Raw genomic sequence first — 15,064 nt, forward strand, 5'->3', positions numbered from 1 at the left:
TGGCTCATTGCTTATGGCTGGTATGCAGCATCTAAGCAGAAAAATTAACCAGACGTAAGAGGACGCCACAGTGAGTGAGAGTTACAACGCCAACTTGGATTCCCCCATCACCTGCTCCAACATAAATGATTAAATAATTAAAGGTGGAAGGTGGAAATTTCATAGAAGGCAGCCTTTGACTTAACTAAAGTTAAGGTGCCACTTTATAATCATTTTGAGCAGTATACAGGCAGCAGCATATGCTTATAAATTCTTACATGATGGTCAGAGAGATGAACTTTCTGCCTTCTATTACTCAAATTTCCACGATCAAAACTGAAACACTTGTTTTAGTGTTACATTGTTGCACTGGAGGTGGACCCTTGGCCTGGCGCAGGATTGGTATGGCCCTCTGAGGGTTCCCAGGGGGCGCCTGATGCCAGGAGGTGGAGCACACAAGGAGAATGAGGCTAGCTAGAGCTTCACCAATAACAGTCCGGGGACTCCTTGGGTTGAGCCCTTGGATTCCTGGACCGCCTGGGCTTAGGTGGGCCTCAGAGGGTCTCCTGCAGAGGTAACAGAGAGGTGTGCCCACCACGAGCAAGGGTCACAGCTTATGGAGATCCACTGGACTAGATCAGAACAGAGGGAACCGGAGACCAATGGAGGAAGACAGGAACTGGAGGTCCTCCAGTCAAGATAGGCAGCACCTATAGGTCTAGTTAGAAGAAGGCCATGGATGGCATCCGAACAGGCTGGCCTGGTGGTCACTAGGGCAGCGAAGAGAGTGTCCTTATGGAGCGCAAGGGTCAAAGCCAGGTATCCTTCCGAGGGTAGTCAGCCAAAGCAAGGGTCAGTTCCAGGTATCAGTCCGAGCGTGGTCAGTAGCAAGCAGAGGTCAGTTCCAGGCGGCAGTCCAATCGTAGTCAGAGGCAAGCAGAGGTCAATTTCAGGCAGAGCTCCAATCATGGTCAGAGGTAAGCAGAGATCAGTACCGTGAAATCAGTGAGAGTAGGCACAACCTGGGTAGCGGGCAGGAACAGGAACAGATGCTGGAGCTCAAGAAGGACCACGGGAATGCAGTAGCACTAGAAGACACAGGAACACAGGAACGCTGGAACAAGGCAAGGAAGAAGAACGCAGGAACACAGGATGGCAACTAGCTTCTCCTAAGAGACGACCCATTTGCCAAGGCGAGGTTCTGGGGGCAGAGCTTCACCTTAAATGTGGATACTAGGTGACATCATTGGGCAGTGTCCGGGCCGAGGTTCCCATCCTGGGCCATTTAAAGGGTGGAATGCGGGCCGTATACACGGCTAGGGGTGTGGCCAAGGATGCCAAGGGCGTGAAGCCCTGACGGGAGCTCCACTGTGAGGCCTGCGAAGATGGCGGTGAGCGGGGGAGGCGCAGAGGATGCCGAGAATGGCCGCTGAGGCGAGGGAAGAGTGTCCAGAACTTGTGGAGAGAAGCGCGAGGTGAGCAGGCCTGGTCGTGGCACCAACATGGCCGGGACGCGCAACATACATGATTGCTGACATATATTGAACCTTATGTGGAGAGAAGTTGCAGAAACAAAAAAAAGCAGCAGTAGGAAAATCAGATCAAACTCAGTTACATCAAGTTCTTCCACAGAAGTGTAACTGTAAGCAGTTTATTGCAGGTACCTGCAATCAATGCTGTAAAACCCCCAGCATTCAATGGAAAGCTTTCTATTTTTTCCCTGGCATTGCTACTGGAGAGCTGTCTACCAGCTTTATGTCATTGCTACTCTTGACATCAACAACAGTTAGGTTAATTATGCTACTTGTGAGGTGTGCAGCAGAATTCGCAGATCTTTAGAAAAATGATAGGAACCACGATGTGAACCCTTCTGCAATGGCCCTGATCAACATGGTGAAGCCTGGATCACTTGCACACTCAAGCTGGCACATCAAATGGCTCTCCTCTAATGACAATGAACACATGCAGGTGTGATGAAGTGCAGACTACAGAGCTCTTGCCTGCTAGCTGACTCTTTGGGGAGCTTTGTACGAAAGAGCTGTCCCTTGTGCCTGGTTATGGAAAAATATCTAGTTTGTGACAAGACCACAAGAATATTGACTGTTCATCATTATAATCATGCGCAAGAAAATGTAGAGCTCAGATGAAAAATATCCAGATTTATTGTTTTCACTGTCTTCCAGAAATTCTCTGAAATAGGGACTTTTCTTACCATGTCCTGTGTTACATACATCAAACTTTGCTGCTTATACCATCACCTGGCTTAGGTTATCTCAGAGCTGTGACCAAATCTTGGGTTCCACTGGTTATCTGCTAAAGCCCACAGAATAGCAAGCAACCAGCAAACTCTGTTGCGACCTTCTTCTACTGCCTGACCAATGCTGTTTCCTTAGGCCACCAAATTCTCTCTTTCCCTCCTGCTACCGATGCTGCTACACCCCTCTCCCTTTCTGTCACTCCCATGCTCTCCCCGTCACTCCACTTCTCTCCCTTTCTCTCTACCTCCTGCATTGCTGCACCTCTCTCCCGTTCAGAACCTCTCTCCTTTCCCTAACCCCTCTCCTGCCACTTCCTTCCTGCTGAGACTGGGAAGAAGAATGTTCTAGTCCTTTATGCAGAATTGTTCCTTTAGTTGCTGCAGGAAAGTAAAATCCTTGGTTAAGATGATCCCCTACTTTTCAGTTGAATTACCCTCGAAGATTTGCTTTCTGAAGCTCTTACATTGGTTTAAAGGTGCTGAAGACTTTTACCTTCCTGCTGCAGGGAGGGGTAGGAAGAACTGATTGCCGTTCCTGCTGCAGGAGTGTATTGACCTTGAAACAAAATGGTAGCAGCCTCGGGGCCAGCTAGCACCATTTTTAAACTGGGAGCCTGCAGGACAGGAGCAACTGGGGATTGCTTGGTGATCCAGTACTTTAGGGAGTTTAATTTGTGTTTCAGTAGCCAGGAGCTCCAGGATTTTCTGGCATATGGTTAAAGAAGAGCTCCCTTGCTCCTACTTCTCCACTCTCATGGGAAAATCACTTTCTAGCTCCTCTCTCTCTCTTTCTCTCCTATCCTGGCGGAGACTTTGAATTCTTTCTACAGGGGTCCTAGTGTATCCTCCTCTGGGTTTGCCTTAAGTAAGGCAAAGGGATCTTACACAAATTCATCCAGGAAGTTTTGCTTATTTTTTCGATTATCAGAATCTTTCTCCAAAAACGTTTTCCATTTGCTGCTGCTACTCATTTTGCTGATTGCAGTGTAGGTAGAACTTCTATTGTTAACTGATTATTCTTGTCTGTGCCTACTGCTTCTGGGCTTTCTGGCAACTCTGAGCCACTGATCTTCAACTACAACAAACAGAAAAAAAAAAGAAAATCAAGAAAAACTGTTCTGTTTGATTTTGCCTTGGTGATCTGCCCGTGGAGATCACACTGATACCTACTGACTAGTGCAGTTTTCTTTCTTTCTACTGCAGCACATGCCTAGCACCGCTATGTAATCATAATCAGTGCCTCCACCAAATGATAAAGGGCCAAAATTATTAGACATGTTCCGGGACCGGAGCAGTCTCACAACAGGCACAGCAGCATGGACTGCAATGCTTATTTATATTTATTGTGCGTTATTAAGTGTTGTTGACCTCTTTTACAATGATACATACACACCTGAAGCTATTCCTCCACACACACCTCAGGAAAAATAAAAACAAAATAAAATGAGCTGATGCACCAAACTTCTAACTGAGTGCAACATCATTCCAGTTTTGTACTGGTGTCTTCCTAGTGAAAATACTAGGGTAGCTGACTTGTCTAGTAGGGCAGTGGCAGAGATTTCCAAACTTTTCTTATGCTTCTCAGGCTAGCAGGGGCTGGAGAGGTTGCAGAGGCCACACTGATAACGTCTTGGGGAACGGAGTATCAGCCATACTGCAACCGGGACACCTCAGGGCAAACTCAGGGTGCATGCTCATTGGGTTTCAAAAGAATCGTGGTATGTGATCTTTGACTGAAGACTATTGCTTTGGTGGTTGGGCTAAATGGAAGGGCATGGCTGACGCAACCCTTAAGGCAAGATAGGCAGCAATAAAGAACAGTAAGCAGCAAGAGGCAATAAAAAGATCCCCATGGGCCTCTGCTGCTGTTTCCTTCATCCTCTTGGCCCTGACTACCACCTTCCTTCAATGGCCACCCTACCAGGTGCTCAACGGCCGCCCTTTATTCCATGGCACTCCTGTCCCTGTTTATCACTGCCATGCTGGAGAGTCATGCATTAGGCTGTGTAAGTGCCTGAAAACAGAGACTGTGGACTGTGCATGCTCACAATCCCTGTGGCATTATGGCATGCTCTTCTCTCCCTTCTGGGTGTACTTCTAAAGGAAGGGAAGGAGGCAGGTTCACGATACTGCAGTGACTGTGAGTGCATAGTGGATTACTGTTCCCATGTTCAGGCATCTACAATGAGTGCCCAATGTGCATTTGAGGAGGTGAACAGATACATCAGCAGAAGTGGAGGCTTTGTGTATGAGGCAAAGGGTGTTGTCAGTAATGGTGGTGGCCTACAAGGTAATGTTGACTGGGGTGCAGCCAGAAACCTTGCATTTGCCCTGGTGGAAGGAGATGATAAAATGAGTTAAACACAGTCACACACAGATCCTTGCAAATAAACATTCATGGAGGCACAACCCAGTTGAGCTGGAACTCCAAAGGAGCAGGAAATGAGACCACAAGAAAATACCTGAGGATTGAATCATTAATAAATCAGGAACCATATTTTTAGCCAACTATAATTGTAGCAAAAGTTTGATAAATCTGTCTCAAAGTCTGGCTGGGACTAGAGCTGAAGCCAGAGCTGAAATTATATCGCTCTTAGTAACATGAACACTGTGGCAAGATACTTCTGAGGCTGGCTTCCAATAAAGGCCCTCATCTGTAATCTTGTCTTCTCATTCTTCATTTTTTTTCTTTGTAAAATATTTTGCTCTTCTTAATACCTTATGTCACTGCTGATTGCTCTCTTCTATTACCTTATGGAGCAATTTTCAAAAGTTTACCCTAGATAAAATTTTCCTGATAGATTTTAAGACCATGCATACAAAAATATTGTCTTTCATTTCATTTTTCATCGTGTTTCCTTTTTTATTTTTTATTTTAATTATTTATTTTGCATCATTTATTTATTTTATTATTCATCATTTTATTCCATATTTATTTCAGATTTTATTTTAATGCGTGCAGTTAGCAAATAGAATGCACTGCAATAATTTAGTGCACATTATTTTCTGACTAGCATGGTTCAGAAATATTTAGTGCACGCTATTTGTAAATAGGGACTGTAACCTTTAAACAATGGGACAGGCGCACATGAACGTGTGTATGCCAGTTCGCGTCCAGATACACGGCCATTTTTTAACATATGTGCATATATGCAGTATGCGTGTACATGTGCACACAATTTTATATGGATGTGCACGGGTGCATGCAGATGCCTCTACCACGTAAGTGGGGGAATTTTATAAGGGAAGCGTGCCGACACCATTGCTACTTTTGCCAGTTCGTTCCCAGTTTGCCCAGTTAAGGGACTTCCAAATCCCCCTAGTTTATTAGCCTCCCTTGCCCCTTCTTAGCCCCAACCCTTAAAACCCTGCTGACTAACCTAGATTTTTTTGTTTTATTACTTACACACCATCCATAGCAGTAGTAAAGTTACATGGCAGGGGACCCCAGCGTCTGCTTCTGCATGTAAATATTTATGTGCAGATTTCATGTTAAAGTCCCAGAGAGCCCATGGCCCACCCAGACCACACCCACTCCCTGCTCCTTTTTTGCAATTTCTCATTTGTGCGTGTACTAGGCGATACACGTGTACTCAGGTGGCTTATCTCCTGGTTTTGGCGTACGTTGGGCTTTTAAAATTCACCTCATGCACAAAATGACAGAAATGAGAAAAAACAAAATTTAATTCATTTTACCGTTGTTTCATTTGAAAAAGAATACAAAAAACGTAGGATATGTCATTTCAAATGATTGGACATCTCTACTAGAATTAGGAGAATTTTTAGCTGCAAACCTAGCCAGTTAGGTGTCACTGAATATTCAGCTAAAGATAACCAGGATAGATTGCCTCATTATCTTTGCCATCTAGACCTTGGAGCCACCCTAGACTCCAGAATGAACCTTAAAAAATTCATTAACACCACCACTAAAGAAGGCTTTTATAAACTGCAGGTCCTAAAACAGTTAAGACCTCTCCTACACTTCCATGACTACCGCTCTGTCCTTCAAGCCATACTATTCTCAAAGGTTGATTATTGCAATGCTCTTCTGCTTGGTCTCCCGGCCTCTTCTACCAAACCTGTTCAGATGCTGCAAAACGCTGCAGCCAGGATCCTCACAAACTCTTGCTGTATGGACCACATCACACCGATTCTGAAAATACTACACTGGCTACCCATCCACTACAGAATTCTCTTCAAGACACTGACCATCATTCACAAAATCATATTTCAGCAATCCTCTCTCCAACTTACCATACCCCTCGAACTTCTCAGCAAGACCTACCAGATCTGCATACAGAGGCTCCCTCCAGGTTCCCCCTCGCAAATCCGCTATACACAACTCCATTGAAAAATGAGCGCTATCAACTGCTGGACCGCATCACTGGAATTCTCTCCCGCCAGATTTACACCAGGAACATTGTCATATCATCTTCAGAAAAAAATTGAAAACATGGCTGTTCGCCCAATCATATTCATGAAGAAGTCTTATGGTAACCCACACGGACCAACACCCCTTGGTTGTGTCCTCTTTCCGCCTCACAAAGGAACTGTTATGCTAGAACTGCTCTCGCATATAACTTGTCAAATCGACTCCACTATGTAAACTGTATATAATTTTACCATGTAAGCAATTGCTCTCTGCTTACCTGCACTGCTCTCCAGTTAGAAATTGTTAATCTATCCCTTTTCTTCTAACGGCCTTGTTCTACATTCCCTGTTATAATGTAACTTTTGCTTTCCGTGTTAATTTGGTTTACCCCCTCTAGTTTATTGTAAACCGGTACGATAAGACATGGTCTTGAACATCGGTATATTAAAAAGAACTTAAATAAATAAATAAATAGTGACTTTTTGAAAATTGACCACTTAGAGCATGGATCTAGAACTTTCCAAGTTTTCATTCTCCCAGCACCACCCTCATCTCCTCTCAGGCTCATAGTGCACAGATAGCTGTTCTGAGATAGTGGGTAGAGATGAGACCAAGCACGCTCAGAGAGTTGGAAAACTGAAACACCACACAATTGTGACTTTTCTGCAGTGCTTCTTAGTGAACTGGAACCAGAAACAACCCAATCTAGTTGATGTGCCTTATGGATTGAATTCCTAATAGTCCACCCTTTTCAGATTATTTTTGGATCACAAACATCTGATTCCTCCTTTTCATGTTGCAGGCCATCTCTAATTGAATTAGAACTCAAATCGCAAGCAAAATCGCAGTTATGATATAGTATATACATGCTATGGAACAGAAACATCTTGAAAAGGAGGTCTGAGCGGCAGACGGAGGTTTTTCCTTGAAACAGCCCGCTGATGAACAAAAGCAGAAACAGTGATACATATCAAATGAAAATAAATATGTAGACAATGCATATGTCTCTTCTGTATGTTTTGATTTGCTGATTTATTTTGCTGAACATTTCAGAATGTGAAATGGACTTTCAGTCTAAAATCTGTCTGCGTCAGCTCTGTGCGTGTTTTGATTACATTTCGGGGCTTTGGCCTCAATGTGCATACTTCTTAAGTTCCACTGCATCACGTTCAAACAGAAATTATTCTTGATGATGAAATAATCCTTAATTAGATCAGCTCTTACTTGAAAGAGAACAAGAAAATGCACTTTTTAATGCGAAAGTGCTTAGGAAACTAGCCCTGTAACCCCAAATTAAAAACAGGCTTCGACATGTTGGCTTTTTGCCTGCCTTCAGCATTGTGCTCTGTCTCCTTTGCTAAGTAAATGGTAACAAAAGAAGACAGAATTGATGCTGTTAAGCAAAAAGGAAATTTAAGAGAGTAATTATGGCATTATGGAGGGCCAGAAGGTGAAGGGTTGTAATGGGATACATTTTTTTTCCCTGTTTAAACAAAACTTAACGTCTCAATGCTAAACTAGAGCCTGTGCTAGAGAATCTGAATATTATTATCTTTCTTTATACGAGCAGGACAACATAAGATATACTTCTGAGCAGATCTGAACCCAGCTATTTTGCATTAAAAAAAAAAAAAATCTAACTGGGTTGTTTAAAATGCACATTTCCATTAATGTCTGATAACGAAGGCTATGCTATAAAAATAAACAAAGGCTCTTGACGATTACCATCACCAGCCTCATGGTTTTGGCAGCATTAGACGTGAATGGTGTTGAACCCTGAACCTTTGACATCTTCTGCTTGAACCCTGCAACTGATAAATGATAATTGCCATAGGTGCAGTCCGTTGGCTCCGTACTGTACGGTAACCCCCACCGGTCACTGCAGAGGTTTGGCACCCGACAAATCCACTTTGGTTCTTGTCTTCATTGATCCCTGAGTGATGTTTAGCAAAGTCACCCTTAGCAAAGCAATGTTGCGCGCTGCTAGTTTCCTCGGTGTGGCATCTTGCTTATTTCTCTGTTCTCCTGCTCCCTTTCTTTTTCTTACTGCCATGCGCTCATTCTGCTTAGGGCTTTATGAATTTGGCTTCTTGCATTTATTGTTTTCACATTTTCTTGCAGCAAAAAGGCCTGCACATGCCTCCTATGTATGCGGTCCTCTTTCCCTCAGCACACTTTGCAGTCGCTTGTGCTTTGTTGTTTCTGCTTTACCTGCGATACCTACCTGGCATTCTGATAAACCACACCCCGAATTGCTATCATTCATAATCAAGGGAGTAGCTTACAAAGAGGAGCTTTCAAAAGCTTTACAGAATTGCTCCCCAGGAATGTGGAATTCAGAAGGAACAAGCTTGTTCCTAGCATAATGGCGAGTTTATTTGTATTACCACTTTAGGGGGCAGGGCTTCTAACTGTCCACGCTTGGACAAAGTCCACCTGTGGACTCGGCACTCGTTTTCAAAGCCAAAGTATGCAGGTACCTTTGCTTTGAGACTTTCTGTGGGTACAAAGCACTCAACAGATATTAGCACCTTTTTTTCCTGCAGGAATCTTTCATTGAAAAATATTGGTAATGTGCATATTTTGCATGAAACTGCAAAATATGCACATTACCTTCCTTCCCCTGACCAAAACATGCCCCCGACTCCCTCTTAAGAACGCCTTCTCTCAGCGTGGCACAATGCACAAACGTTTCGCTGCGCTGACAGAGTGCAATTTGCAGAGAGTCAATTCACTTTTTACCTGCGTGAATCTCTTTGAAAATGATCCTTCCCATCACACTGGGCTGGTATGCTTAGAGTTATATTTTGAACCTTAAGGAGAAGTGATTTTTCGACACTGAATTATCTTCACTGTGAACATGTATTGTGCTGCTGTAACGACTCTAAAAAATCTTTCATGTAGTTTAGCTAGAGTTCTTGAAAGCCCAACTCAGCCATAGCATCATGCCCTGAAAAATGCCTATTGCCTTGTATTTTACCCTCTCTTTGGCCCTCTGAAGTTCCATATGAGTGAGCAAACATTCAAGCCCCTCTTTCATTTCTTCTACTTGTTACCCCCCACTTGCTCTTCCCAATGTGCTCTGTTTCTGAGTCAAGAATGTTTATATTCTGTTACAATTTTGGTTGCTACTACCTCTGCCGATTGGCTATTTTAAGCATCTATCACCCTCTCAATAAATAAGTACTTTTTTGTGGCTCCTCTGAATTTTCCTCCCTGTAACTTCATATCATGACCCTTTGCTCCTGAATTTCCTTTTCTATGGAAAATTCCACTTCCCCGTGTCTTATTGAAGTTTGTCAAATATTTGAATGTTTCTATCTTATACCCCATCTCTTCTTTCCTCTAGCAAGTCCACATTGAGGGTCCTAAGACCCTCTTTCTAGGGTTTGTGATCTTGATTGATTTGATTAGCCCATTACTGAATCATTTCCATGCTCTCAAAGTCCTTACAAAGCTGCAGTCTCCAGACCCGAACTCAAAGTGAGGATCTTAGTTACTAATGACCAGTACAAGGAAAATATTACCTACTTTTTCTTGCAGATGATGCTTCCACTTAAGCAACTGAGACTACTGTTAATTTTCCCAGTTGCTTTATTACATTGACCTTGAGGTCATTTGAGATGATTATTCAAAGACCTCTTTCTTGCTTGACAATTTCCATGTCTTATCCTAAGTGATATGGCTAATGGATTTATGCATCTCCAATGTATTTTTGAAAATTTAAAGTATGTGCATATGTCCTGTCCTGATGCCATTGCATTGACTCCACCCCCTCCCCCCCCCCCCCCCCAGGTAATTTTTACAAGGCAATTTCTGTGCATAGAACTGCGTTTATGTGCATAAATCCTTTTGAAAATTATCCCTTTACCTCAACCGTCATTTCTGCAGGATTTGGCAGAAATCCAGAAATTCAGACTTAAGTGATTACTTTGCTTCTCCCAAGGGTTCTTGAGTGTGAAGTGAAAACAGTCACTTGCATTAGTGTGTCAATCAGAGGCAGCTGGCAGGGATCACAGCAGAAACTGGAGTCAGTCTTGAAGACTGGAAAACCAGTTTGTAGTCAAATTCAACAGAAATGTGTCCTCTCAGCAAAGTCCAGGGGACTTTGAAGTTTTGAAGGCACACATATTTTTCAGGTCACATAAAGTGACAACAAAATTTTTCAGGAATTAAAAAAATAAAAATCCTAATTTCAAAATGTGAATTTGGTTCTAATAATAAAAATTAGTTTATAATATAAAAGGAATAATAGCTTAACGGTAAAGGAATTGACCAACATATTTGCTCATTGTGTATGTATCAAGTTCAAATCAAGTTGCAATTCACTGGATTTTTCCGTTCAATTATTTCGAAAATTGTGCCCATCAGTACTAACCAACCAAACTTCATAGAACTTTAGTCTACATGGAGGACAATTTTCAAAGGATTTCTGTGGGTAAAACAATGTTTTATCAGCCCAACTTTCAAAACTCTGCACGGTGCACCATTTGTGTGCATAAGTGGGCCCGTAGAGATTTATGCTATATTTCTGTCTTGAAAGTATGCTTGTATGTTTCAGTACACGCGTTATTTATAATGCAAGAAAACGTTTTGCTTCGTATTTTATAAAAGAATGCGTTATAATTGTAACGTGTGTGCATAATAACCCTGAGTTATACATGTATACATGGAGGCCTGTATTTTATAAATAGTGCATGTACTCTGATTCTGAAAAGACTTGTAATCACCAGTTTTTTGCTGACACCTCCACCAGTTCAACCTGACCTGCCAACATTTTTTCCTGCATCCCCCACCCCTACCATAAAACCCAGACCTCTTACCCAAAAGACAAGTGCAAGCTCACTTCTACAACTTAATTAGCAGGTGTAAATGCATGGACAAGTTTGGTAATATATGCATGTCTGTCATTTACAAAATAACACATCCTTCCAAACCCAATACTGAAACGCCTCTACGCTGCCCCTTTTTCTCCCTATTAACATTTACACGTGAAACCACTCATAAGCACATACTTGTGCTGTCTATGCTACTTATGCTGTCTATCTATGCTACTTATATCCATATATGCTGATTTTATGCATGGAACCACCATGTAAATCTTGGAAAGTTAAATCCTATGCATGGAAATGAGCTCTTTTAAACTAGTCTGCCCTCTTGAAGTGTAAAAGCACATGCAAAGTGCAGTACAGGTATACTTTCATGCACATACAGGTAGATTTTAAAAGCCCTATGCGTGCCAAAGCAGAAGATATGTGCAAATGTTGCGCCCATGAATTCTGTGTGGATTTTAAAAGGCGCACGAGTAAGCGAACATTTGCTGATATGCACACAAATCGGAAAGTCAAAAAGGGGCAGGAAATGGGCGGAGTCTAGGCAGGGCATGGGCAGGACATGGGCATTCTAGGTCTATAACCTGGAGTATGCTTGTAAGTATTTACGTACACAAGTGCGCACCGGGGTCCCCTACTGCATAACTTTACTTCTGCTGCGGATGGCGTGCAAGTTTTAAAATAAAAAAATCAAGGCTAGTCCATGGGGTCTGAAGGGTTGGGGCTAATAGGGTAAAAAGGAGGAAGATAAATTAGAGGGGTTAGGAAGTCCTAGCCTTTACCTGAGTGAACTGTGAAATGACTGGGGAAACTGGTTATTGTGTTAACGCATGTATCTAATAAAATCCCCCCACTTATGCATTAGAGCTGGCATTTGCATACATAAGCGTGTGTCTATACAAAATTGCACAGCACATGTACACACATTCAGCCGGTTTTATGTCATACATGCATATACTGAACTAACATATGTTATAAAATGACTGCGTCCAGTTGCACGAGCTAGCATATGCATGTGCACTTATGCCCATGCAACTATTTAAAAGTTACTGTCATAGGCATTCCTGGGGGCAGATTCAGGGAGGGGGCTAGCATTTATGGACATAAGCCCACAGTTTCGAGCATGCACGTATGCGTACATGTGTAATTTCGCTGGAAAAAGTGCCCGTACAAATAGCAGGTGCAGATCTGTGCTCATACTTTTTCCTTTGAAAATCTATTTCTTTCTTTCGTTATACACATTTGGGTATTCCGCCTCTACCAGTAAGGTCTAATGTAAAGTCTGCGGGAAAAGAGGACCAATAGACTTTACACTGCTGCACATAGATGCCAGGCACATTCAGCTTTCACCCACCGAGATTCATTTCTGCTCATGGCTAGACACTTCCACATTTGCAAAGGAGAGGTCTTACATTTAAAAAAAAAAAAAAAAAAAGCCTTTGGATCTGCAAACTGTTTAGTTATCAGGAGGAGAGCAGTTATAAGGAAGGGCAATTTTCAGAAGCCATTTATCCAGGCAAATACTGCTTTAACCCAAGCAAATTGGCTGTCTGAAAATTGTCCGGTCCTTTCCTGGCTTAAAGACTGGCAGATTTTAAAAGCGCTATGCGTGCCAAAGTCAGGAGATGCGCATGTTACTCGGTTCGGCATGTGCCACGCAGATTTAAAAAATACGCTCAAGTACGTACGTATCTCCTGGTACGCGCACAAAATACAAAGATCTAAAAAGGGCCATGGTCTGGGCGGGCCGACTCTGTCCCATGAAGGCTGCATGTAAATATTTACACGCACAAGCACGCGCCAGGGTCCCCTACTGCGTAACTTTACGTCTGCTATGGACGGCATGTAAGTAAAATAATACAAACTAGGCAAGTCAGCTGGGTTTTAAGGGTCGCGGCTACTAGGATAAAAGGCAGGCAAGATAGCTAGGGGGGTTTAGGGAGTCCTCTCCTTTTTCTGGGGTGAACTGGGAATGAACTGGGGAAAAGGGTAATTGCGTCGGCACGCATACCTACTAGAATCCCCCCCACTTATGTGCTTGAGTCGACATTTGCACACACATTCATGCGTCAGTATAAAGTCATGCGTACATGTACACGCATTATAGCCGATTGTGTAACGCGTATATACATGCATATATTATAAATTCACCGACCGCATGTGCGCCTGCCCGCGGGTCTTAACATTTACCTCTGTAGGAGGATCAACGCCATGTATACTTTTAGATGGGTAAGAAGAGGTGGTCCCGGGATGGGGTGAGGTGGGGTGGGGGGCATGATTAGGCCCAGGGAAGAAAATAACTTGCATGGACTGCATTTTAAAATCTTCACATATTATTTTCAAGGAAAAAAGTGCCCTCAGAAAAAGAAGATGGATAGGTGGCATATAAGCATTTTAAATAAACAAAATAAAATAAACCTCTATGGGAAGTTCATTCCCAGGCAATTTTCAAAGGAAATTGTGCGCATACTTTTTTTTTTTGAGAACTGATGCAACGCCCACTGATAAAAGTATCCTTGGACTTTACATCTATGCAGGCACTTATGAAAATTACCCCCTTTATGAGCAACATTTAGTTAATTTGGTTGTGATTTTATGGCAACAATTACATGTATATATTTATTTATGTATTTATTTTTCATAAAGCACTTACGGTATATTCCTCTCTATTACCAAACTCTAACATAAGAACATAAGAATTGGCAGGCTGGGTCAGACCAAGGTCCATGAAGCCCAGCATCCTGTCTTTGACAGTGGCCAATCAATTTCACAAGTACCTGGCAGATCCCATAAAGTAGTGCTAATTCCTGTTACTCACTTCCAGGGATAGCAATAGCTTTCTTTAAATTCTACCTGGTTAATAATGTGTTATGGACTTTTCCTCCAGGAAGGAACTTGTCCAAACTTCTTTTATACCCTGCTATGCTAGTCGCCTTGATCACATCCTCTGGCAATGGATTCCACAGTTGGACAGTGCACTGAATGAAAAAGTAAGAACTAGTGGATAGAGCAGCGGGCTTTGAACGAGGAAACCAACATTCAATCCCACTGTTGCTCCTGGTGCCCTTGGGCAAGTCACTTTATCCTCCATTGCTTCAGGTACAAAATTATGGGTAGATTTTGAAACGTAGACGCTCTGATTTTCCATGGGCCGTGTGCACAGGCGCGCCGGATTTTATCATCCGCGCGTGTAAGGGGGGGGGGGGGGAGGACTTTTGACATTTTTGTGTGACATTTTTGTGTGACGACGTATTCGGGCCTTCCCTAGTTCCCTACCCCCCCTACCTAAATTCCCTCCCTCTTACCCTCTCCTCCTCACCACGTAAACCCTACCTTTTTTCTTTGTTTTACAACTTACCATATTTTTCGCTCCATAAGACGCACTTTTTTTGACATTTTTGTGTGACATTTTTGTGTGACATTTTTGTGTGACGACGTATTCGGGCCTTCCCTAGTTCCCTACCCCCCCTACCTAAATTCCCTCCCTCTTACCCTCTCCTCCTCACCACGTAAACCCTACCTTTTTTCTTTGTTTTACAACTTACCATATTTTTCGCTCCATAAGACGCACTTTTTTTCCCCCAAAAGTGGGGGAAAAATATCGGTGCATCTTATGGAGCAAAT

The sequence above is a fragment of the Rhinatrema bivittatum genome, chromosome 2 (assembly GCF_901001135.1).
Source record: "Rhinatrema bivittatum chromosome 2, aRhiBiv1.1, whole genome shotgun sequence".
Taxonomy (NCBI): Eukaryota; Metazoa; Chordata; class Amphibia; order Gymnophiona; family Rhinatrematidae; genus Rhinatrema; species Rhinatrema bivittatum.